The sequence below is a fragment of the Struthio camelus genome, chromosome 18, assembly GCF_040807025.1.
Source record: "Struthio camelus isolate bStrCam1 chromosome 18, bStrCam1.hap1, whole genome shotgun sequence".
In the NCBI taxonomy this organism is placed as follows: domain Eukaryota; kingdom Metazoa; phylum Chordata; class Aves; order Struthioniformes; family Struthionidae; genus Struthio; species Struthio camelus.
In genome coordinates this window covers 6168712-6191003 of record NC_090959.1, presented here as the reverse complement: position 1 = coordinate 6191003, position 22292 = coordinate 6168712, and the positions used below count along the sequence as shown (strand labels likewise).

The 22292-nt window shown below is 44.1% G+C and overlaps 1 long non-coding RNA gene across 4 annotated transcripts in view; it reads right to left on the bottom strand.

The window, feature by feature from the left end:
• Window positions 1-2002: 2002 nt before the first annotated feature.
• Window positions 2003-22292, bottom strand: part of LOC138061547 (uncharacterized) — a 37354-nt gene continuing 17064 nt past the window's right edge. Inside the window, exons 2-5 of one of the 4 annotated variants that reach the window (XR_011135367.1) lie at window positions 17589-17809; window positions 16982-17094; window positions 15367-15626; window positions 2013-3289 (exon numbers count right to left, since the gene is read on the bottom strand). This is a non-coding gene — a long non-coding RNA (uncharacterized lncRNA). Of the gene's footprint in view, window positions 3290-15295; window positions 15627-15707; window positions 15790-16981; window positions 17095-17588; window positions 17810-22292 lie in introns of those variants that run through there. The other 3 variants (XR_011135368.1, XR_011135369.1, XR_011135370.1) reach the window with 3 other exon arrangements.

Sequence of the window (22292 nt, the reverse complement as noted above, 5' to 3'; positions counted from 1 at the left end):
GCCCATCCTGAACTGGCCAAGGTGCAAAATAGGCAACATGAGCTGCAAGTCCCAATGCTTCCTTGGGTAGTAATCAGATGGAGAAGCAACACTGTTCACTACAAACTCTTTCTGCTGTAAAGGTAAAAATAGCACCAAAGTTGCTCCTGTGGTCTGTGATGATTTTGGATTTTTTTTTTTCCTGTGCATACTGTCAAACAGTTAGTTTTCTTTTCCTAAATGTGTTTTTTTAAGGAGCACAGGAAAGGAAAGCTCTACAGTGAGATTGCAGCATTCTTTAAGGCTTACGTGTGAAGATGAAAATGAAGAGTTTTTTATTCTTTAAGAATACACAAGGTTACAGATTCTGAATGAAAGATAAAATACCTCATCACTGATTCGTACAAAGGCTCAAGTGAAATTACGGGAAGATCGGCAACACCATTAAATACACGCCATAGAATTCCCACAGGCACCATTTTCAGCAAGAAAAGGAAATCATTTTCTCTATCTGTGTCTTGCAGAGGATTCTCCCTCATGCTTTCCTTTTTCTTTTATGGGAGGAAAACTCTGTAGATCACAGATTACATGACTGAGAGGGGTGATAGGGAATTGATCTTCATTTATCCATTGTCCAGTAGCAAAAGACAGCAGTGGATTTTTCCAAAAACAGTCAAAATACAAATCTCGTATTACCAATATTTCACTGACCTGGAAAATATGAAAGACTTGTAAACTATTTTAAAATAAGTCATGAAATTTATTCCTCACTTTTTTGACTAGTGAAATATTACATTGATTTTAAATTATTTTGGATGGACTGAAAAAGTGTTTCTTGAACAATTGGAATTGATATCCACGTCCTGTATTTGCATGCATCAAATAGATTTGCAAATCCATTTGCCACCAGCAACTCGCATTTACTTTCAGATTAGAAAATTTGGAATTATGCTCTGCTCAATGGAAACATCAGTCAAGAATAATTAAAGTCAAAGCCATCACTCTTAAGAGGGTGAAGGGTACAAATTTTGAGGGTGCCTAAAGTGCCACAGAACTTTTAATCCCATATCAGGGATTTCCTAGGCACTTGGTATTCATCTATAACATTTAAACAGGATGCTGTCCAGCTGAGCCTGGGCAAGCTGGATCCTGAGCCAAAGAGAAAGCCGGCCCTAGGCTACTGCTGGGCTGATGAAGATACAGCATTACACACATGCACCTATGCTGTTTCTGGGAGCCAATACCTCTGTATGCCACTGATTTCTCTAGGGTGGTCGTTCCTACTCACTCAGCAACAGCAGAGGGGTCCAAACAGGCTCTAAAATGAATATGTTCAGGCATCATAAATGTATAACTCACTTCTGAAAAAAAAAAAAAACAACCAAAAACACAGGACTTAAGTTCCTGAGTCACTTAAGTGCTTTAAAAATTTTACCCCAAGGGTTATTTTAATGGAGATTTTTTCTTTCACCAGAGTAGCAGTCCAGATCTATAGCACCATGGTAGAAGGGAATTTTTTTTTTGTTCCTGATTTAATTTCGTGTACCTCTTGATCACAAACCACATTTAATGAAGGAAAATGGATAAAAGAATAGAAGCAGGATTCAGAGACCACAGCTGGATGTATGTAGTGGCTGGCTTTTCCCTTTGTATTTCGCTCGGGGGATAGAAATAGAAATAGCATAGGAGCTTTCCTCCCTCTCCCTCCCCCATGTGGACAGCAATAGGTTAGAAATGTTGTCTCAGAAATACAAATTAACATGGTGTCTTTCTTGCTGGGAGAAGTCAGTGGGAACTGTTTCCTCCAGCAAAAAACTAAATCTTAAGTCACCTATCCAAAGAGGGAAAAGATAAATAAGCAAGAGTCCTAAAAGTGAAACCAACTATGTTTGTCTGCCGCCTCTAGAAGCACACAAGAGAAAGCATCCCTTGCAGGCTGTTTGGAGAGATGTGGCTTCAAGCCTGCTAAAGGAGACAAAGTACAACCTGCGTTGCTACTTGAAGAAAACAACCACTCTAAAAACCTTGTCTTTAGTAACTTTTACTGATGCACCAAAATGAAATACATAAGAACAACACAACCCATACAAAAAACAACACTTTTTTTCCCAAGAAGGCAGAGTCCTGAAAGTCTGGATTCTGGACTCAAAATTGCAACGTACACCAGGAGACAAAGGGCTTGTCAGGAAATAAGATACTGCTCAGCCTAAGTAAAGACAGGCGGCCCTGACCTTAAAGAATCACGGCAATGAGTGCATTTACTAAAGGAAAAAAACCACTAGAACGAACAAAAAGAACCCCCAAATCTTACGATGTGTCTGCACTGAGCTCGTTTCTCCTGCAGCCCCCTTTTCTGAAGGCAGGTGGTGCCCCCACGGGGTTTCAGGCAGGCAGGCGGCCCGGCCGGCAGCCTCCGGCGCGACCCCGGCGTGCTGTTCTGCCAGGCAGATACATCTGGCAGCGCTTCTGATCTCAAGTCCTGTGGTTTCCTTTGTGATGTGGCAAAGCACGTGGCCCCCAGTACATCTGTACAGTTAACGTGAGGGGGAAAAACGTGAGCAACAGCAGAAAGGAAAAAAGGGGGGAAAAAAAGGAACCCTCAAAGAAGAGGAGCCCTCCGGGAGCAACAGGAGGTTCGATGGCAAAAAGATCTCTGCGGCACGGAGCCACGGCAGGGTTTCGCCTCTGTACGTTAGGGTAGTGGGGAGCTGAGCAAAGCAACGTATCTAGGTCTGCTCAGGGTAGACGGGAGATGACCGACATCCCTCAGGTGCTGTAGAAAGATAAGGGCCACCTTCCCCGCTGCACCAATTCTGGGCACGAGAAGGGGGAGTGAGCTCTGCAGGGCAGGGACCCTCTCCGTACTTGCCTGTATAATCCCGGTCTCGGGCTGGACCCAACAGCCCTATTGCGACGAGGATAAAATAGTCATCTGCTTATTGTGACCAGGAGGAGTTACCCCGTTTGCAAAACCTTTTTAATGCTATTTGCTGTATTTTGCTATACTGGGTTTTTGGAACATTTTACTGGGGTAACTGGCAGGCTGGGATAACGGGGACACGTGCCATCTGCAAAGGACAGGAAAAGGTTCAGCTGCAGCAAGAGCTGCAGCCCTTGAAGAGCAGAGCTGGCAAGTTGAATCACTGGTGACAAGAAGCAGCAAAACTTGACGGGTGCTGCACCAGGTCCCCCTTGCGCCAGGGGAGGGTCCCTGGAGGGGGCCTTGGATGGCACCAAGGGACAGCACCTCCCAAAGCCCGGGCATCGTCTCTGAATCCTGTTCCGCTCATGTCTTGGTCCTTTGCAGCATCTGAAAAAAAAGAGAAACAAAAGAAGCCTTTTACTGTTAAAGGAGAAAGGGAAATCCTGAAATTCAATGGAAACTTTTTATGTGATTCATAATATTTATAAAAATCCTTTAAGCAGGGAAAGGGGTGTGTTAATTTCTTTTCCTCCCTCACTGCAGGTCATAGGTAGGGGATGAATTTCCATGGTTTATATGATGAACTCGCTCCAGTTCAGCCCTCTCTTGCATCACCCTTCATCACGGGGATTTCACTCGTGTTTGCAAAAGCTGGAGTGTCATTCTGTTGTATACTTAACGTACTACCAATTATTTTTTGGTAAGCCTTTATTTTACACTTCCCATCATTATGAATTCATTTTGCATTGGAAGTAATAGTCCCACTTCTAATGAATTCGTCTGGTATTAACATGGCTCTCACAAGCGTGTCCATAGGTGCTCAAGTGCTATTTAGCATTAGTTAAGTGAGAGTTAATGGACACTAAAAGTGCCACTTATTTTCTGCGTGAACCATTAAAAAAAAAAAAAAAGGATGATGAAAGCTGCCAGCAGAGATTCCTTTTGTAAGATAACCCAGAGATCTGTTCTCCACATGTAAAATTTGTTTTGATACCGAGGGTGCCTTTAAAAGCGTTGGCCGAGTGGAAGCAAATCCCAGGTGTGGCGAGTGCAAGATGATGCGAAAAAGGGAAAAAGAGAGGGAAAATTTGTACTGAAGACACAGGGGAAGGGAAGAACCCCCAGGACCGAAGCAAACTGTTCCCTGATGTCAGACAGAAGAAGATGATGTGACCACTGCTCATCACAGCTTCATATAGTTCCTCTTAGAAAGGCCTGACTTGTGTGAAACTGGTTTTTACTCTAGACATTGTTTATCTTTGGGTGACTGAGCCAAAATAAACAAACTACTCCTATACCTGTGTCTTGGTTTCCTCCTTCGTTAAATTGTCAATAGTAATTGGAAATGCTTCCGTATTAAACAAAAATAGTTTTAAGAGTATTAGTAAAAAATAATAATTTAAACTAGGTGAGGATGAAGAAAGGACGCCTTTCCATAGCGTTCAAGTGAAAGTAAAAAACACTGCTCCTCTAGACATGCCAGACAGATAGGATAGCTGTGAATCATTTTACCCAGAAACAAACCACTGAAACAAAATTAATCATGGGGCATAAACGGATATTAGTAGTCTTCAGGATTAACATCCAATAGGAGTGAGCAAATGCTGCTGTTTACCCTCTCAGGCAGACAGCACCTCATCACTTTACATTCCATAACTTTTCTTCAAAAGGAGGGATCTGAAAATTCAAGTTTTGCAGCAAGGAAGCTCTGCAGCAAGGAAGCTGCTGCAGAACTTGCCCTAGTGAGCACCACTATGAGCTCAGCCTAAATAGCGCCCCAGCAAGAAGCAAGAATTCATGTAAAATGGCATATGTACTTACCAATAAACATCTTACCAAAATGACTACATTTGTGATTTTTTTTTCTGAAATTAGATACTGGCTGTTGTTCCTCCATCCCCCTACCCCCAACCCCAACTCATTTAGCTGAACGCTCTAAAGTTCAAGAGTAGTTCAACCCTTGCTAACACAGAGATCCTGCACGAGGACTGATTAACTTAAACCACGGCACCCATTAGAGTCACGGAAATTGTGCACGAGCCGACGCTAGAGCAAGGCCAGGCCCTTTTTCGTGGAGCCCCTCTCAGGAGCCTCGTTCCATTTTGGTGGGGGAGACGAGCAGCGACGCAGCCGGACGCTATTTCCAAGCAGGGCAAAAGTAAAAAAAGGCCATAGCTGCAGCAAGCAGCTGGCGGGGAGATGCAAAGATCGCAGAGAGCTGGGCGAACCCCAGCAAGGCAGGGGCAACGTCGGCAGTAATTTTGCTGCCTACACGATCCTTCCCTCCTTGGCCCCAGCCTCCAACACGTCTCGCTATGGCCCTGTTCCTATCTTTGACGTAGGTGAGCACGCAACGCAATGGCGCATACTAAAGCAACTCCATAAGCAACCTGAAAAGCCCTGCAAATAACTAAAAGTGTGTTACTTTTTAAAAATCTGCTTTCATCAGTTTGAGGTAATTAGTTCTGGGAGATGATGATAGAGCGCGGAAAGTTGCTGCAAGTGAGAGCAGCGAAACTCCTGACACAAGACGCCGTACAGATTGCGCGACCGAATAACACTTCCCGTGTTTCAGAAATCACATTGTCAACAATGTTTCCAGCCCCTGAAATTAGCTGAAGTAATCAAGAGCCGTTGGCAGTAAACAGCAGGCAGCTTGTGGGCTTGCTTTGCTTTTTCAGTGCTACTGCAAGAATCTCCTGTGGTAGCTTAAAAAAAACCAAACAAAACACCTGTAATAGCCTTCAATGGGTTCTCCGTCTGCCTCCGTTCAAGGGGTGCCTGTCCGAACGCAGGGCACAAACCGAGGGCGCCGACCCTCTGCTGCCCCTGGCCTCTCTGTGGCCTTGGATGGAGTACGGCTGAGCGGCCCCGAGTTCAGTTTGGGGCTGGCTTTGCCCTGTGCAGAGCAGGTCCTGCCTTTCTCTGTTGACGGTAGAAGTGAAGAAAGGTCGAGGTGACTCTAGAGAAAGATACTTAAACTGAAGGCATATCCCACCCAAAAATATCTTGCTACGTCTTCCCTTCTCTCACATCTCTGCTGGGGCAGGGATAGCTTAAGAATTAGCCATGCCATTTCTGTCAGAAAGGGCTCACTCCGACCACCTTCCCCTGCTGTCCACGGGACTCGATTCAGATCGCAACCCCGAGAGCTGGAGCCGAGTCAGTTATGATATACCAGAAAAGCAGACACTTCTGCAAATATGCTTGTGGCATTCACTCCTTAGGGTCAGCTCTTATATTTCCTGCACCTGTGTCACGAGGCACCAGATAGCCCTTTACACACAAAAAATAGCGTTTTAGGGAGTTTTCCCTGCAGTGCTCAGTCCTGTGCTATTTGCATACACACCAGTACATGTCATATGTCTAACATCTCACATCTGTAGCATAACAAAATGACAAAAAACTGTTGGACCTTGCTACAAACAGCTGAAAATTCACTGTTCGCACATCTTATGTTCGCTTAAATCCAGAATCGCTTAGAGCGTAACCCAAGAGTAGCTTAGCTACAAGGTCGTTGCAAAAGAAAAATGCATCCTATCTGCTTTTTAGTCCATTACTTCCATTAGGCAAATGATCGCGGCCGCAGACACGTGAACCTGGCTCTCCCACTGCAGTGCCGTGAGCGGTCCTTCATGAATACCCAGGCTGTTGGGTCACTTCCTGGCAGCCACATTTTTGACCCTGTAAAGCGTTTCAGAGAAGGGCTTTCAAACGCCCTATCAAGTTTCCTGCATTTTGTCCCTATGCAGGAATGTTATAGTATCAATATGCTGGGAGCGCAGCCTCCCTTCAAGATGGGGCTCTCCAGGACACGGGAGGCCAAGTTACGGGACCCTCAGGCTCCCAAGCAGTGCAGGGGAGGCAGCCAGGACCAGGGCACTGGGCAAGAGCAGCCCCCGGGGAGCTGCTCCAAACCAGCACCCGTCTCCCACAGCCGCCGGTGCAGAATCGACCTCTTCTGGTGTATCGGGAAGGTTGGGATGCGTTAGGGGAACAGCACATTTCCTCCCCCTCTGGCCCAGCACCTGGTTTTCTCCATTTACCAATCAACAAATGAAGCACAGCGATAAATCATGATCACTCCAGAGGCAAATTCACCTACAAAGAATAATATCCTAATTTAATGGAAGACTAGCACGTTCCAGAGTCAAATAACTACAGACTCTCACCGGGGAACTTCTTGTTCTCTTCCCTTCTGTTTCCCACCAGTTTTGATGTTCTTGCCTGTTATGCAGGATCTTCAGAAGACCATGGCTGAAGTAATTACTAGGTGTTTTACACCCTTTAAAGGCCTTAAGAAAGTACCTAAATAGCATTTTTAGATTAACTCCCACGTGCAGTTTCCAAGCCTCACTTTTTCCTCTGCAGAAGTTAAAAACAGAAAAGACAGTTTAGTAAGGCAGATAGCCCAGAAGCGACCAAGCCGCAGCACCAGGCTCACTAACTGGTACGACGCGAGTGTTACAACTGGTTTAGTCTCTGTCTGAAGCTCAGGGGCAACAACTGGGAGTGCCCAAGAGAGCAGCAAATGATGAATGCCATTTCCCCCCTCCTTTGTAAGTAATCCAACCCTTTTATTTAATAGCAACGTACACTACATCCCTGCCAGCATTACCCGTTTCAGTTCCACATATACTTGCCAGAAAACAGCCCTAGATTTGCCTCTAGTATGCAGGAAACAACTAAACAGAAATGGAAAAAGCACTGGTATGCCCCTGGGCAATGGTGAATGAATCCAGCCTTTACCTTCTGCCCAGCAAAAGCAAATCTCACTGCAGCTCGTTGACTCGGGCTGTAGTTAACACAACGTTAGGTAGAATGTACAGGGTGATGGGTCTTTGCTTGAGATACGCAAGTCCTTATTTTGTGGAAGTCAGAATAAATTCAAGCCATCCAACACAGAGTAAAGTCAACCTGTGTTCTCCCTGTGGTGTGAAAATCATGCCAAGTATTCAGAAAGGCACTCAGACTCCATAAGGCATTACTTAAAATACCATTTGTTGGAGCTAACACAAGAAGGAAAAAGATGACAGATAATTTTACGACCCTTCAGATGCTGGGACCCCCTAGCTGAGCAGCATCGGAGAGATCTCCAGACAAAGCACAGCACATGCCCTGGATGTGGGTCCTGGATGTGGAGAGCTTCCCCAGCATTTTGGTCTACAGAGCTCTTATAGGATTCCCTTAGAAGAGAACAGTTCTATTCAGTATTTCTACTCTCCAGCAGAAGGATGTTCACATGAGCACTTGCTGCTTCACTTCAAGACGAAGACAAGGGCATGCAGGTGGTGCAATCACCGGTCCCTATGGCAGCTGCCTGCTGCCTCCTCCGTTGCTGTAGCACGGCACGGGCCTCGAGGCCGGGCTCCGCATGCAGCCCAGCATGGCACAACACAGGCCAGTGCTACATGGGTTACCCGCTGTGCAGATCACTAACTCCTCATACAACAGTCTTCCAGTTAGGGTCACTACACAGTCTGACAAAATTCAGGAAATACATCTACTTTCAAAGGAAAGCTTGTTCTCCGAGGATTTTCCACCTAGTTTGTGAAGAGGCAGCCTCTAGGGTAAAAACTCTAAACTCTGACTGTCATCCAAATCCAACTTTTGAATAGCCAATATAAAGTTACTTTTTTATTTTACATACCTTGAGTTTCAGAAGAGAGACAAAGAAAGGCATTTTTGGATAGGTAAGAAAAGAGGTGGAGAAAATCAGCATCATTACATGCAAGTACTCAGAGATCATGAAGGACGAGGTCTTCAGATTAACGATCAAATTCATTGTTTCACAGGTGGAATTTATTTTTGCTTTTTGAATCTTTTGGAGTGCAGTGGATCATGTTTTCAACCTTCTCTTAGGGATTACAAAGGAGGAAGACGCTTACTTCTTTTTACAGGAAGCTAAGTTTCTCCCATAACTGGAAGTGAAGGATTTATGAAAGTAAAGCCCACCAAATACGAAGACTCATTGTTAACAATAAAAGGAAAAGGAAAAAAAAGCACCAACTGACGCCACTGGAATCACAGCCATCAACTCAACATTTGGCAGCAAATAGGAAAGGAATTAGAATACATAAGAAGAGAACTGAGTTCATGAAGTCATTTATTACAGCACAGACAGAGCAAGGGAGAATCCAGCACACAGATGGGCCATTGGGATCACTGCCTGAGGATTACAGAGGAAGGCCAAGTTTTGCAGAAGGACAGAAGACCCAGAGGTGCAGTCATGAACCTAAAGCATGAACACTTCTATCATACGGATACAGTGAATAAATACTGTGTGCACACACTTAACTTAGCCTCCTGGTTAAGCACAGTAATTATTTATTTATGTTAACATTTTGCATGCAGAAACTCAAGACTGTTTCTACTTTGGCAAGAAGTTCCCAACAAACTAGAAGTTCCTGCAGACGCGTACAAAAAACGAAGAAGTGTCCTGAGCCTGGTGAGGAAACCTGCCTCGGCTGGCTTGGAAGTTCAATGGTGCAATTGAGTTTTGAATTTGAATGTTTGCTTTAGGTGGTAAAAACTAGGCCACAAAAGCAGAGAAGAGAACATTGTCATCACGGGTAAACTAAGAAGCAACCTAGCAATCAAAACAGAGGGGAAACATTTTTACTAAGAGAGGATAATTCAAGACAAATCTTATTGCCAAAGGCCCTAACTACAACCAAGCAGTTTAATCTCACACCAAGCCTTGATTTAGACTCCAGCTTTGGCCTTTTGTCTGCACCCACAGGCCTTGTGCACACAGTCAGCAGATGTGGAAATGTCTCATGTCCTTCTTCTAAAGGTAACAGGAAAATATAGCGGAGCCTCCAGTTCTAAACTTCTTTCTTTTTGGAGGTGAAAGAAGGGTTGACTTTAAGTTCATCCTTTTGTCTTCATACGCCTTGTTTGTGGTTCGATTATTATGACGTTCTGCCTGAGGATAGGGATGGTTTGGGAACCTGGTAATATTTAAAAATATAAATAAAAAATAAATAAAAGGATCCTGGCTGCCAAGCAGAAAGTAATTAAGGCGGCTGGAATGCAGAGAGGGCAATAAAGTTACTGAAGAGAGCAGGATTCATTAAGCAAGATAAAGCACAGCAGGGCATGCATTCCTGGGCCTATCCGCTCTGCCCTGCACAATATCATGTACTGCAGGGCTAACGCCGCACTGCTGCACGTAGCATGGCTGAAGGCTGCAAGCCAGAAGAACAGAGCAGTAATGAGTGGAAGGCCCAGATTGCAGTATTTCGCCACTCCTCTAAAACAACCCCTATTTAAAATAAAAGTTCAGCATTGGCTGAGCTAGAGCTGAACAAATAATTCAAAACGAAATTTATTACCCTAAGTTTACTGCCCGGAATTATTCTATTCCAATGTTTTGCATAAATGAATTCTAGGCTGATTGAAGAATGACTCTCGGCAAGTATTTGCTCCTCTATATTAGAAACCTGCTAAATTCTGACTAGCTATCACAGTATTGCTTCCACTTCCCAAAGGGGTAACTACACAAAAATTTCGGCATTCAAAAACAGCAACAAAACAGAAACAAAACATACAACATGCACCTCAAAACTATGTATTTACAAGTCAGTGCCTACAAGCATGTACATAGAAATCATTTAGTTGTTTTCTTTAGGCAAGCTGCAGTTGCACAAACTATCCATAAACTCTAGGAAACATTTACCCTACAGCGTGAGAGCTCGGATGACTGGGCAAGTCATATCCCACTCCAGAGGCTGCTGCATTTCACTGCTAATTGGGAAGGTCTTCGATGCATAGTAAAAATCTTCCAAATCATCCACTTGTGTCTGAAATTCCCTCTTAATTAACTATGGTTTTCACTGCAATATGTAAATGTCTTACACTGCCATAACATAGGAAATGGTTATTATTCCCACTTTACAGAGACAAAGACAGTTGTCTTGTTCAAAGTGGCACAGAAAGCGTGTGGCAGGAATGGGAAGTGAAGCCAAGCCTCCCAGCCCCAGTTATACTCTAATGCCTGACCTCTTTCATCATGACCTAGGAAATTTGGGGATTTTTTTTTCTTTGTTTCTTTCTCTTCCTGTCCTCAAAATGTACTTAGCTTTTGTTTTAAAACTTTTCCATTCAGCCCTTAAGGCTAGAAACGTAGTTTAAATCACAAATACACACGACTCCAGGAGCTCACACTATCTGACAACTTCTCTCCAGACCTGCCAACTTGTTGCAGCACCACGTTTGCCTTCTGTAATGCTCTAAAATGCTTACAGGACAGGTAACATGCACAGAACCAAAATCCCTAGATAAAAAAAACCCTTAGATTAAATTAAAACTATTTAAACATTTGAGTAGTCCCATGAAATATGCTACACATGCAATATTATCAACATGTAATCATAGTCCACAAGAAAGTGTGCTAGCACCTATTTCTCAAATTCAAACACTTTAATAGACCTAACCAGAGCCCTTAGGAGAAGACATTTAGAGATAATAACTATTTTGCTGATCCAATTACCTACATGACATCAAGGCATTGTTTAGCAAGGACTCAACCCTTCCTACTCAGGACTTTCAATGGTTCCTTACTCTCAACCAGTGCCAGAGAGGTCCCAAACGTCCCCAGGTCACAATCTGCTGCCCAGCCCGACCACGCCATGAGGACACAGCTGAAGAGCGACACTTTTGCGCCACCAGCCACATCCTCACGAACAGGCGACAGCCCCAGCTGCAGGGCATGCTGCCCAAGCACAGGCGGCTTGATTTACACCTGTTTTATGCTCAGTTTATGCCCATTTGCAGCCTGACCATTTGCATTTAGTCCTGTTGCACAGGTGCAGATTCAGACAGTTCCTGATTTTTCACAGCTGCTTTTCTCCATCTGGTTGCCAGTGCTTTTCCTTCTCTCTCCCAGCTGCAGGTTGGGTCACACTGCGCAGCCCGAAACCTTGCAAGATGCTTCCTGAATGTATAAACTTTAGTTCATTTATTTTTTGTGTGCACAAAAAGCACCTTGAACTCCTCAACTCCTTCTGACAATGGCAGCCTTGGGTGAGGCCTCAGGCTGTCTCACCTAGGTGGGAAGCAGTGCTTTTCCATCCAAAAGCAAGGACTTTGAGTGCCACAACCAATGCAGTTTACCATGCAGCAGGGAGATGGAAGTATGAGGGGAAGGAGGAAGAAATCCAGTGCTTGAAAGAGCAGCACCTTTGTCTGGCTATATAAATAAAGCAGGAGTTTATCATAATTTATTTATAAAAACTATTTCTAATCTAATTCTTTGCATATTATCTAGGGGCAAGAGAGACTAGACATAAAAATGGTTCTTAATCAGGAATTGCCACATGGAGTGGTTTTGATTAATATGCAAAACATAGATTATAAATAGATTTATAAATAAATGATCAACTACGGCTGCTGCTTTATTTATCTATGGACTTGCAGAAAATTTGAAGGCTGAATTCTGATTAAATGGGAATCACCACTAATGGTGGACTGGATGGCTCAAAGGGAGAGTGAGACTATATTTGCATAGCACCTTTGATTCAGAAGAACCCCCAAGTGCTTTGCAGAATTAATATTATATTTTAGGGGTCACTTCAACCATTACTGAAATACAGCCTCTGAGGAGGAGGAGAGATAACTCTCTGCATCTATTTCACCTTTTGTCAAGGATCTCAAAGCACTTGGCACACTAATTAAGCCTCATGTTGTAGCTATGCAATCCATTCCTCCTGCAAATTAGTAAATTGATGCAAATTGAAGCACAGGGAATAAAACCTGGGAAAATTCACCAACTATTCCTTGATCCAACTTCAGTTCACTTCCAAACCACCAGGTTGAAGCCAGCAGGTACCTCAAAAAGATGTCCTCACCTGAATGGGCAGTGCAGATCCCAAATCACTGCATTCAGACAATTTAGGAATTAGACCTACTGTGTCCAATAAAAGACGAACCCAAACTTCCCGTCTGAGGGCACGGTAGTACCCCACTGTAGCCAAAACCTCAGCCCCAAAGCCTGCAGCTCAGGCCTAGGAGTCTGCGCTTCCTTTCCCTCATTCACACCAGTGGGAGGCTGAAGCCCAAGGCGGTGCTGACGGACAACTCTCCAGACAGGCCAGCTGGCGGGTGCAATGGTCTGCCCAGTCCCACTTGAGCAAAATCTCTTTACTTCGGTCAGACTCACCACGGCACAGGAGACGCACAGATCTGCTGAACGCACTGCGAGTCGACTCAGCCTCTTCCATTTACCCTGCCTTTTAAAAATAAGAGAGCTGAAGCTTTTTTTTTTTTTTTAAAAAAAAAAAAAAAAAACCGCAGTGAAGCTGTCCTACCAAGTCAGTTTTCACAGCTGAACACTTCCCAAGGTGCCAGTTCTGCAATTCAGGGCCTGGACGCAGTCTCCCGAGCATGATGGATAGCTTTAAAATGAAGGCACCGTGAGACGCACCAGCTGCCCAGGTACGCGCCGGATCAGCACGGCTGAGCCCTCCTCCCGCCTCCCTCCGAGGAGGGAGCAGGGACACCCTGCACGCGCGGACGGCCTCAACGGTGGGGAGGCGCGTGATCCCCGCAGAGGTGAGCGGGGCGCAGCCACTGCTAGGTCACACCTCACCCGGACGTGAGCCTGCTTCACACCACTGCCAATGTGATTTGCTGTAATAGGAGAATGAGTTTAGGTGACTCCTTCTCCAGCTCTTTTTTTTATTTTTTGCCACCTCATTTCTGATTTCTCCATGACAGCAACCAGCAGCTAAAAGTAGAGGCAGAAAAAACATAAAATGAACTTTTCTCCAAAAAACGCAAGCCAACCTCAGAGGTCACCTATCCCACACACACTTCCCCCAGTTCCTGTTGCAGGTTTTCAGATGTCCCTAGCAAGGGACTGCATCCCAAACAACCCTGTTAATTGAACATTGCTGTTTTGAATCCAGACTACAGAGATCGTGTTTAAACCCTCCTGCGACGGCAGCCTCAGCCCGTGCTCATGCCACAGGGGGCCGGCAGGCAGTGGGAGCCAGCTTGGGCAAAGGGGGTCCTCTGGAGTTCCTGTTATTTGAGGACTAGAGAGCAGGGCAGAAATTCATCCATCTCATGCAAGAAGGGCGCCAGCGTGGCTCCTTGCACATTGCACAGCTGCAACGCAGGAGCTCTTTGCAGGAGATGTGTTGCTAACGCAGGTTTTCTTGTCTTAGTGTGGTTTTCGAGACGATGCAGGATGTGTTACAAGCGTTTGGTGGGAAACCGAATCTATAAAAGGCACAGTTCAAACTCCATTCATTGGAAACCATATGCCAGGCCGGTCCTACTTCCTCTCTCCACCCAGCAAATTAACAGAGTGGACAGTCTATCGACTAGATGCAACAAATTTTACCACAGCAATAATAGTCTGTCCGGAGAGAACATTACCACTCACTGCCCAATTAGAAGAGCCTTGAATGCAAGGAAATGCCTTTTGAATAAACACTTGATAACCCTCAATAAAACTGTAAAAGCGCGTTACTGCAGATTTACTACCCAGGAAAGGAAAGCTCTTCATGGTGCAGCCAAGAGCTTATTGCTTCTTGTTTAATGTTGATAAACACGAGAGCTTCCCAGTCTCGCAGCAACCTGGGATCAAAGCAGTTTAGCAGCAAAATAACCTGATGCTCTGCCCCAGACAGAAGGATGGGTACCCCGAAACCGCAGTGACTGCAGGTTGCGTGCTCTTTCTCCGGGCTACGCTGAATTTGCTCAGGGGTTCCTCACTCCTGCCGTCAGCCCACTCTGCCCCAAGTAGGAGCATCCATGTAGCTGAAACACTGCTGACTCACTCCCCAGCTCGCTCAGGCCTGCGGCTGCGAAGGCAGCTAGGTGGGATTGCTGCCCTTTGGCATCTCTGCGTTTCTTGGTTCTGCCACCGAAAGCACCACTGCCGCAAACCCTGCGATCCACATCTGCAGTGGGGCTACGTCCCCTCTTCCTGCTGCCCCGCGTGCATGCAAGGAGCAGCGTAAGAAGTGCCAGGTGATCAACCAGATTGCCTCTACTATGGTATTTAGACAGTATATTTAGGCAGTATTTGGGTTTTCTGAAAACGCGTGATTGGAGAGGAGGAAGGAATGGGCTGGCTCTATTTACACTACTCCAGGTTTCCCATTAAGACCGCCCAGACCCCTTGGGCAGCGGCCCTTCCTGCATTAGCACAATGAGGATTTTACAACCCCGGGGAGGATACCACAGCACTTTTGTTCCATTAATGAACATTGACACAAAGGTCTTGCCCTTGCCTGATGAGCATTGATGTGTTGTGTTCTGTATTCACAGTTCTTGGTGATAAGGAAGTATTTACCGGCTTTTTTTTTTTTCCACCCTTCTTAAGGAGCTTGGTGGGGAACAGCCCAGTGCTCCAAAAATAAATACCCAACAAAAATCATTACTAATTCCCTTATCACTTTTATTGACTTGAGCATGTTTCCTCCCTAGTAACCCTTTAGCCAGTGCACTACCTTCTTGGGAAGGCCCAGGGTGCCAGGAGGAACAAAAAGTCCTGTCAGCCAAAAAGCCGTGCCCATCGTTGAGCTATCTTCTCTAGCGAGATTCACGGTCCTGGTTCCTACAGGGCTGTGAGGTGCTCGCCACGTCGCGTGACGCGGGCTCCCCGCGCGCTGGCCAGCAGGAGGGTGGCTGGATGTCAGCTGTCACATCCAAAGCTGTGATTGCGTGCACTCGGAGACCGTGCGGCACCACGCAGAAAGGTCCCACTGTCCTGGGCAAGAGGAAGGGTTTCATGAAGATCATACAGAGAGCTGGAGATGTGCTAGAACATCTGTTATATCAGATAACTTGCCTGTCTTGGTTTTGAAAACTGAAACCATCAAGATAAAAAATTGACAGGAAAGTGAAGGATGCCAGAGGAAGATCATCTGATGCTGTAATCAGTTGAGAAGTAGGAATTAAAAAAAAATACAAGATACAAAACCCATATTTATACAAACAAAAAAACAAACCCCAAATTACTTCCTTTTCAATGCTTTCAACCAATAATGTAAAGTTTCTGACATCAAGTTTTAAAATTCTTTTTCTGAATACTGAGTGTTTCATATCTTTTCTTTTACTTCATCAAATGCAGTGAAGTGAATCCTGTCCTAGGTATTACCTTTTCCCTCAGACAAAATGATATCCAAATGTTTCAATTTTTTTTTTTTACTGCCCCATTTCTTCTTATGCCAAAAGGGGTTTCAAAAAGTTGAAGTTTTGAAAGATATTGGTGAAAGAACAGACTTGAAAAGCCAGGAAGACAAATATGAAATACTACCTGCAGAACTGCCAGTTGGGGCCAAAATATTGGGAAAGTGAAAAGAGAGTGTTTTTAAAAACTTAAAATAGTGACTTTTGCTGCTTTGGAGAGTTCTCCCCAGAAGAAAAGAAAAAACAAGTAACGGACATCCTAGCAAAATTTTGGCTTACTGAAATGTGAACATTTTCACTGAAGCTGAAAAAGTTAATAATTTAAATGTTTAAAAATATCATGGCCACAATGGATCTCCATTTTGAAATTATTTCTGCCCTTCTAACAACATTTCCACAAAACATCAAAGTTTTGTGCAACAGAAGTAGTTTGTTGCTACATAAGTAGCAACAGTAGTAGTACTTTCACTCTAGTAGCAAAAGTTACAGGACCCCTTAGTCAACTCTGCAATGCACCCACCTATCATTCTGCTATCTATTTGTTTATCCTTCCTGACTCTATCACTCTTTCTCAAATGACATCAGATCTCTACCACAGTCAATCATTTCTTCATTCATCTGTGTTGCAGAAGATGTAATTTACACTAGAACAAGTCTTTATTTCTCATAATCCTTTTTTTTTTATGATAAAGAATTACCTTAAAAAAGTTGGCAGAAAACAAGCAAATGAGTACAAGACCTGCACTCAAGCAATATGTTTCCTTAGCTGTAGAGAACCGATAACTTCTCCTTTTTTCCCCCCCCTCAAAAAGTTGCATTCGATGCTGCCCTATCTGGAAATACGCAAACATCTGCAGCCATGTGGGACCAGAATTTTTCAAGTGTGGATGTTAAGTAAATATGCTGGCCAAACCAAGGGCTATCCATGCTTACCTGAAGTAAAAGAGAAATATGCTCTAACAAGACACTATCCTCCAGTGCAGCTCCTGAGCCTGTTCATGATACCAGTGTGGAAAGTATGCTATTCACGGGAAACAGGCAGAAAACTGCTGATGAAATAAAGGGAAATAATAGGAAAAAGTCGAAGTCAAAGCAGGTCCTCCTCCCTTGGAAAAGGAGGGGAAGCCAGACTGCCAGGGAAGTCCTGTTGGCTGTCCTCAAGCAGCCCATGTCCCACAGCTATTAGCTGCACATCCTGCAAACCCACACGGAGGGACCTGCTTAGACACGTGCCAGCACTCAGTAGAAAAAAAAGTATAACACAACTCTCACATGCAAGCCTCTCCTGTGAATTTTGACTTTGTTGACTCACAGTTCAACTCATTGTCCTAAATATTCATTCATGCAGAATTTCTGATGTGTCTGAGCAAGATAAACCAAGCCAAGATCTAGATTTTATAGCTCAAGTCTGTCCCTTTTGGATGCTTCTTTGTTGCTTATATTACTATGATCATAACGATAAGGCAGTGACAGAATCTCATCCAGCATTTCTATCAAAAAAATGAAAACACATAACAAAGCATCTCAAAGGATAAACCACCTTAAGTCCAGGAACGCAGCCTCTGCATCGCTGTATGAAGTTACTAGAGTTGAGAGGGATCACAGAAATTGCAGGAATGCTTTCTAGGAAGTAGATTCACATGCACCATCTTTTTAAGGGGTACATATTAACCCCCGTGCTTACTGGACTCACATGTTTATACAGCATCTCAGACAAACATCAGGGAGTTCCTCTTCTGCAGGATGGACAATTTCAGCTGCCTAGAGAGACAGAACAAAGGAAAAAATAGTAACTCTTCTCAATTTATAGGTGGGGCAATAAGGAAGAGGTCCTCATGCCCAAGGTCATTCAGGAAGACAACGGCAAAGCTGGGAGTGGATCTCCAATTCACAAATTATAGTGCAAGTGTTAATTGCGAAACTGTCTTTAACGTCATGTACAGATTTAATTTGATGAGCCGAGTTCTGGCAGTTTGTTCTTCATTACCGTAGATCCTACTCGAAATTACTGGGTCCAGTGACAGTCAAGGTAAAACAGTGCAGCAGTAATCAGGTATTGTTTTAAGGTCTCATCTCACTATTGAAAATGCAGCCCCATTGGTTGTAGGACTACTATTAGGGGAAAAAAAAAAAAAGGCATCCTTTGGAATCATTTTGAGCTGACACAGTGCAGTGAGGTGGCTTTTTCCCTTTGCAGCTTGTGTACAGCAGTTCAGCTCTTTCCTTTTTCCCTACCAGCTGCGCTACGAACACTACCCCTGTCAGCGGGAGGTTACAAAAAATGAATGAAGACTGATGATTAACGAAGAAAGAGGGTGAATATTAATCATGGAATCAACATTTGATGGGAACACTGATGGAATAGTGATCCCACTGGAAGTTGTTAGGAGTTGATTTTTATGCCCCAGGGCAGTAGTTTTAAACTAGGACTCATGATGGAAGAGAGGGAGCTCATAATGTTTTAAACAGGCCATTGTGAAAATACACCTTGGCCCTCCTCTCCCCTCCCCCACCTCCCTTCTTTGTTGTGCCGGAACAAGATGGTAACCCAGGTTTATTGGGCTAGGCTGAGACTGTAACCCAAGTCTACTGTTTACACCAGGTTCCCCTAAATCACCAGAAGTTGCAAAGATCACAGACCTTTGAGAAGTGGACCAGAAACAGGACTTCTCCAATTGCCTTTCCAAGCCACAAGCAAACTCCTGAGTCCACTCCAATTAAGTCAAAGCACATGGAGATGTTGCTAGGCCTGAGCAGCTCCTGCTTCGCTCAGCACTCCCCTATTACACTGGAAGAACGAGGAGCATCTGGGGCAAAGCACTTACAGAACTCAGAAGTCCAGGTTTGATTTTCCACTATTTACAGCCTCATCCAACGCCCTTTGAAGACGATGGGAATCACATCTATATTAGAGAGCTGTGAATCTAAGCCCACCTAATGTTGGCTGTAATTTTCGGTATTACACCACTGAACAAGTGTAAAAGCGTACTTGCAATCAGAACTGTATATGAAGTTAACAACAGATACTCTTTTCCTTTGATATTATATAAAATCATTCACTATACCAGATCATTGATTTTTTCCTGCTAAAAGACCTTGTAGATGCTATCTTCAAGCAAGCTTCATCCACCATACCATGCTAAAACCCTGAAAGTAAAAGAGAGATAAAGTACTCTTTTTTAATTTTAATTGACAGTCATAGAAAGGACTTGCAAAGTCATTCAGATATGGCTGTAGTCTGACACTGAAGTTAACATGAGCTGGATACACACCAACATCCAGCTCTTCCAACAGTCCCACCATGCAAACAGGCTATCGCATATATTTTACAATTGCTATTGCAGTTGTTTCAAAGGTGTTTTTTTTTTTTTTTGGGGGGGGGGGTGGGGAAGAGATGGCAAAGACAGACAGGCTATATTCTGAGCTGATATCAATTGCTGTAACTTGACTGAGGTCAACAGAGTTACGATGTTTCTCCATGACAGATCTTGGGTATTCCCATGTTGCTCACTAATCTGATCTCTATCAACACTCCAAAAGGATACAGAGATCATGGCATATGGTCACTTCCATGAACCTTGCTCTACAAATTAATCCACACGCTCTTGTCAGGAGAACATAGCATCTCCACTTGGCCACACACTAGCATTTCTTACTACTGACAGGGACAACTGTTCTCACTGTGTAAGGGCTTGTGGGGAGTTTACTGCCTCCTTCACTTTTTCATCCCCACCCCTCACCCCACTCTGTCTCATCTCTTTGCTGGGATTTTCTCATTATTTCCATTTAATTCTTATTTTTCATCACCATAGGCCAAGTTGTTTTTCTAAATAAAGGTCTGGTTTTGAAAATACCAACAGCTTTTATAATTGCAGCAGAAGGTTAGACAAATCAATGTATAGGCATGATGGATTATGCATGCATTTTTTCTGGAGATTTAGGCTGTGGTCTCTTGCTATTGAGCAAGATTTCCCAAAACTGAAGTGTGGCTGCTCACAAGATGCAGCTTGGCTACCATTCCTCCAGCATGCCCTACAACATGAAGGTAAAAATTAAAGCTGTTCCTATAGTTTTCAGCTATAGGGAAGTGAAGCCCGCTGAAGTGGGCTGCAGTGCATCTAGTTACAAAGAAGCTGGAAGTCAGAAAAGAGAAGGTCTCCTGAGAGCACTGATGCCAGAAGAACTTGAACAGCAGAAATCATTTAATCCTCAGTGCTTCATTTTATCCAGAACATTAGGCCTTTAACCACACAGAAACCCTCAGGTGCATTTTCATACTCAGTTAACGCCTTTCCATAGGTGGGAGATTTGCAGACATGCAGGATATTCACTGTGTTAGGACCCCGCTCCTTTTTTTGCTGTTCAATTCACACGCTGTCTCCCGCTCCCCGACGAACGCACAGAACTTGTCTGCCTGTTTTCACAGCAGCTGCTCACGTGAAGCTGGCAGTACGTGCAGCAGCAGCTGGAGAGGGGTGGCTCAGGCAGCCTTAATTCCAGCAGCCTTGCAAAACTAGGTGCTGCCTTGCGAAGGGGACAACACACTGCAGCTCACCCAAATAAATAACTGTTTAATGCACCTGTCATTTCAGATGTCAGACCAGAGACAAGGTCAAGCTTGGAGAGAAATCAGCCTGCTCCATCCTTGACCCGTCATTCATCACTGCATTTGTCCACAGCCAAACAGCCCAGCTGGTTAACCTTGGGGGGTGGGGAAGACACACACACCCTTATCTGCGCTCTAAAAGGGTCCCATTTCTGTTATGGAGAACTTTATTAATACTACTCTCCAGAAAGCGGCAGGAGCTCTGATGGACAGCTTTGCAGTGACATTTTTCAATAGGGAATCTCAAAATCCTATATCTATGCACCTGGTCAGCAGGCCGGAGGAGATGAGTGGTTAATTTTGTAGATGGCAAAAGGTGAATGTTTGTAAGTTATTAGAGAGAGGAATATGCTTTCTTAGTTACAGGATACATCAGCCTTGCCTTCACCTTTCCTCGTGTATTATGCTATCTGCCCTCACAGTTATGTTAACGCATCCACGCTTCATGCTGGTCCCTCCTCAAATGTTTGGGCAATAATTAGCCCAAAACACTGTATTAGACACAGTATAAGACATAGCACTTAAAAAGCATAGCTCCTGGATTCATGTTAATCCACAAGAATTTCAGATGACCTTACGGAGAAAGCTTCCTAGTTCCTTAGGGAAAAAAAGTATAAGGGTGAAGCTTTGTCCCTGTGAATGAGAAGGGAAAGGGAGAAGAGGAGGAAAAAGAAGAAAAGGAGTATTTTTTTTTTTAGTACTTAAGGGAGGAATTGCTCCGGAATGAAAGCACAGGAACAGCAACAACAATAACACCAAGAAGGCAAAGGAACCTAGTGCAGAGAGCTACGATGCTTTTAGTGCTTTAACTCAGAAGGTCCCACACACCAAGCACAGCACTCAACTGAGAGAATTGCATCTGGCTCATAGAAGGGGAGACACATTATTTTATCTTACAGATATTTTTTCTTGTTTTCATTAAAATGAAGTTAAAAGAAAAAAATTAGTTTTCTTTTTCCCCTGAGTACAGAAACGCAGTGACTCTTTTGGAAGTTTTGGCCTACTGTGCTCACCGGTTGGGCAGTTACAGCCACTCCACGATGCCTGCAGTGTGTTAGCTAAGCCTTGTGATATCAGTAAATGCAGGACATGGGGCCCACGCTCATTTGGTAAAGATCCAGGCTGAATCAGTTTGATCCCTTTCTGCTGAGAGATCTACACCTGCAACATTTTGAGAACTTATAATTTTGAGACCTGCAGACTACAGTAAACAGTTCACGGGCTCAGGCAGACACACACATTCCCACAGTCTAAAAGGCTTCCAAATACAAACTAAGCCATGGTAAGTGTCCATGCCTGAAAACTGCATGGCAATACAAGAATTTTCAACTTAGTTCAGCTTTCCTTCATTGCAAGCTGAATTAAGTTCTACTAGTAACAGATGTACGCTGGAAGAGTGCTGCAACACACTATCTACCACTCAACAGAACAAAATATGTCATGCTGCTATCTGCCTTAATGCTTTCTATTAGCGCTAATACAATTTCTGAGGGAAAAGTAACATGTTAAAGCCATGTGTCTGATGGTCAGAACAGAAGAAATGCAAACATTAGGGTTACACACATCACACTATCTCTGACCTAGCACCTGGGCATCATGAGAGTCTACCATGACCTGATTATCTTTTTTGTCCTTCTG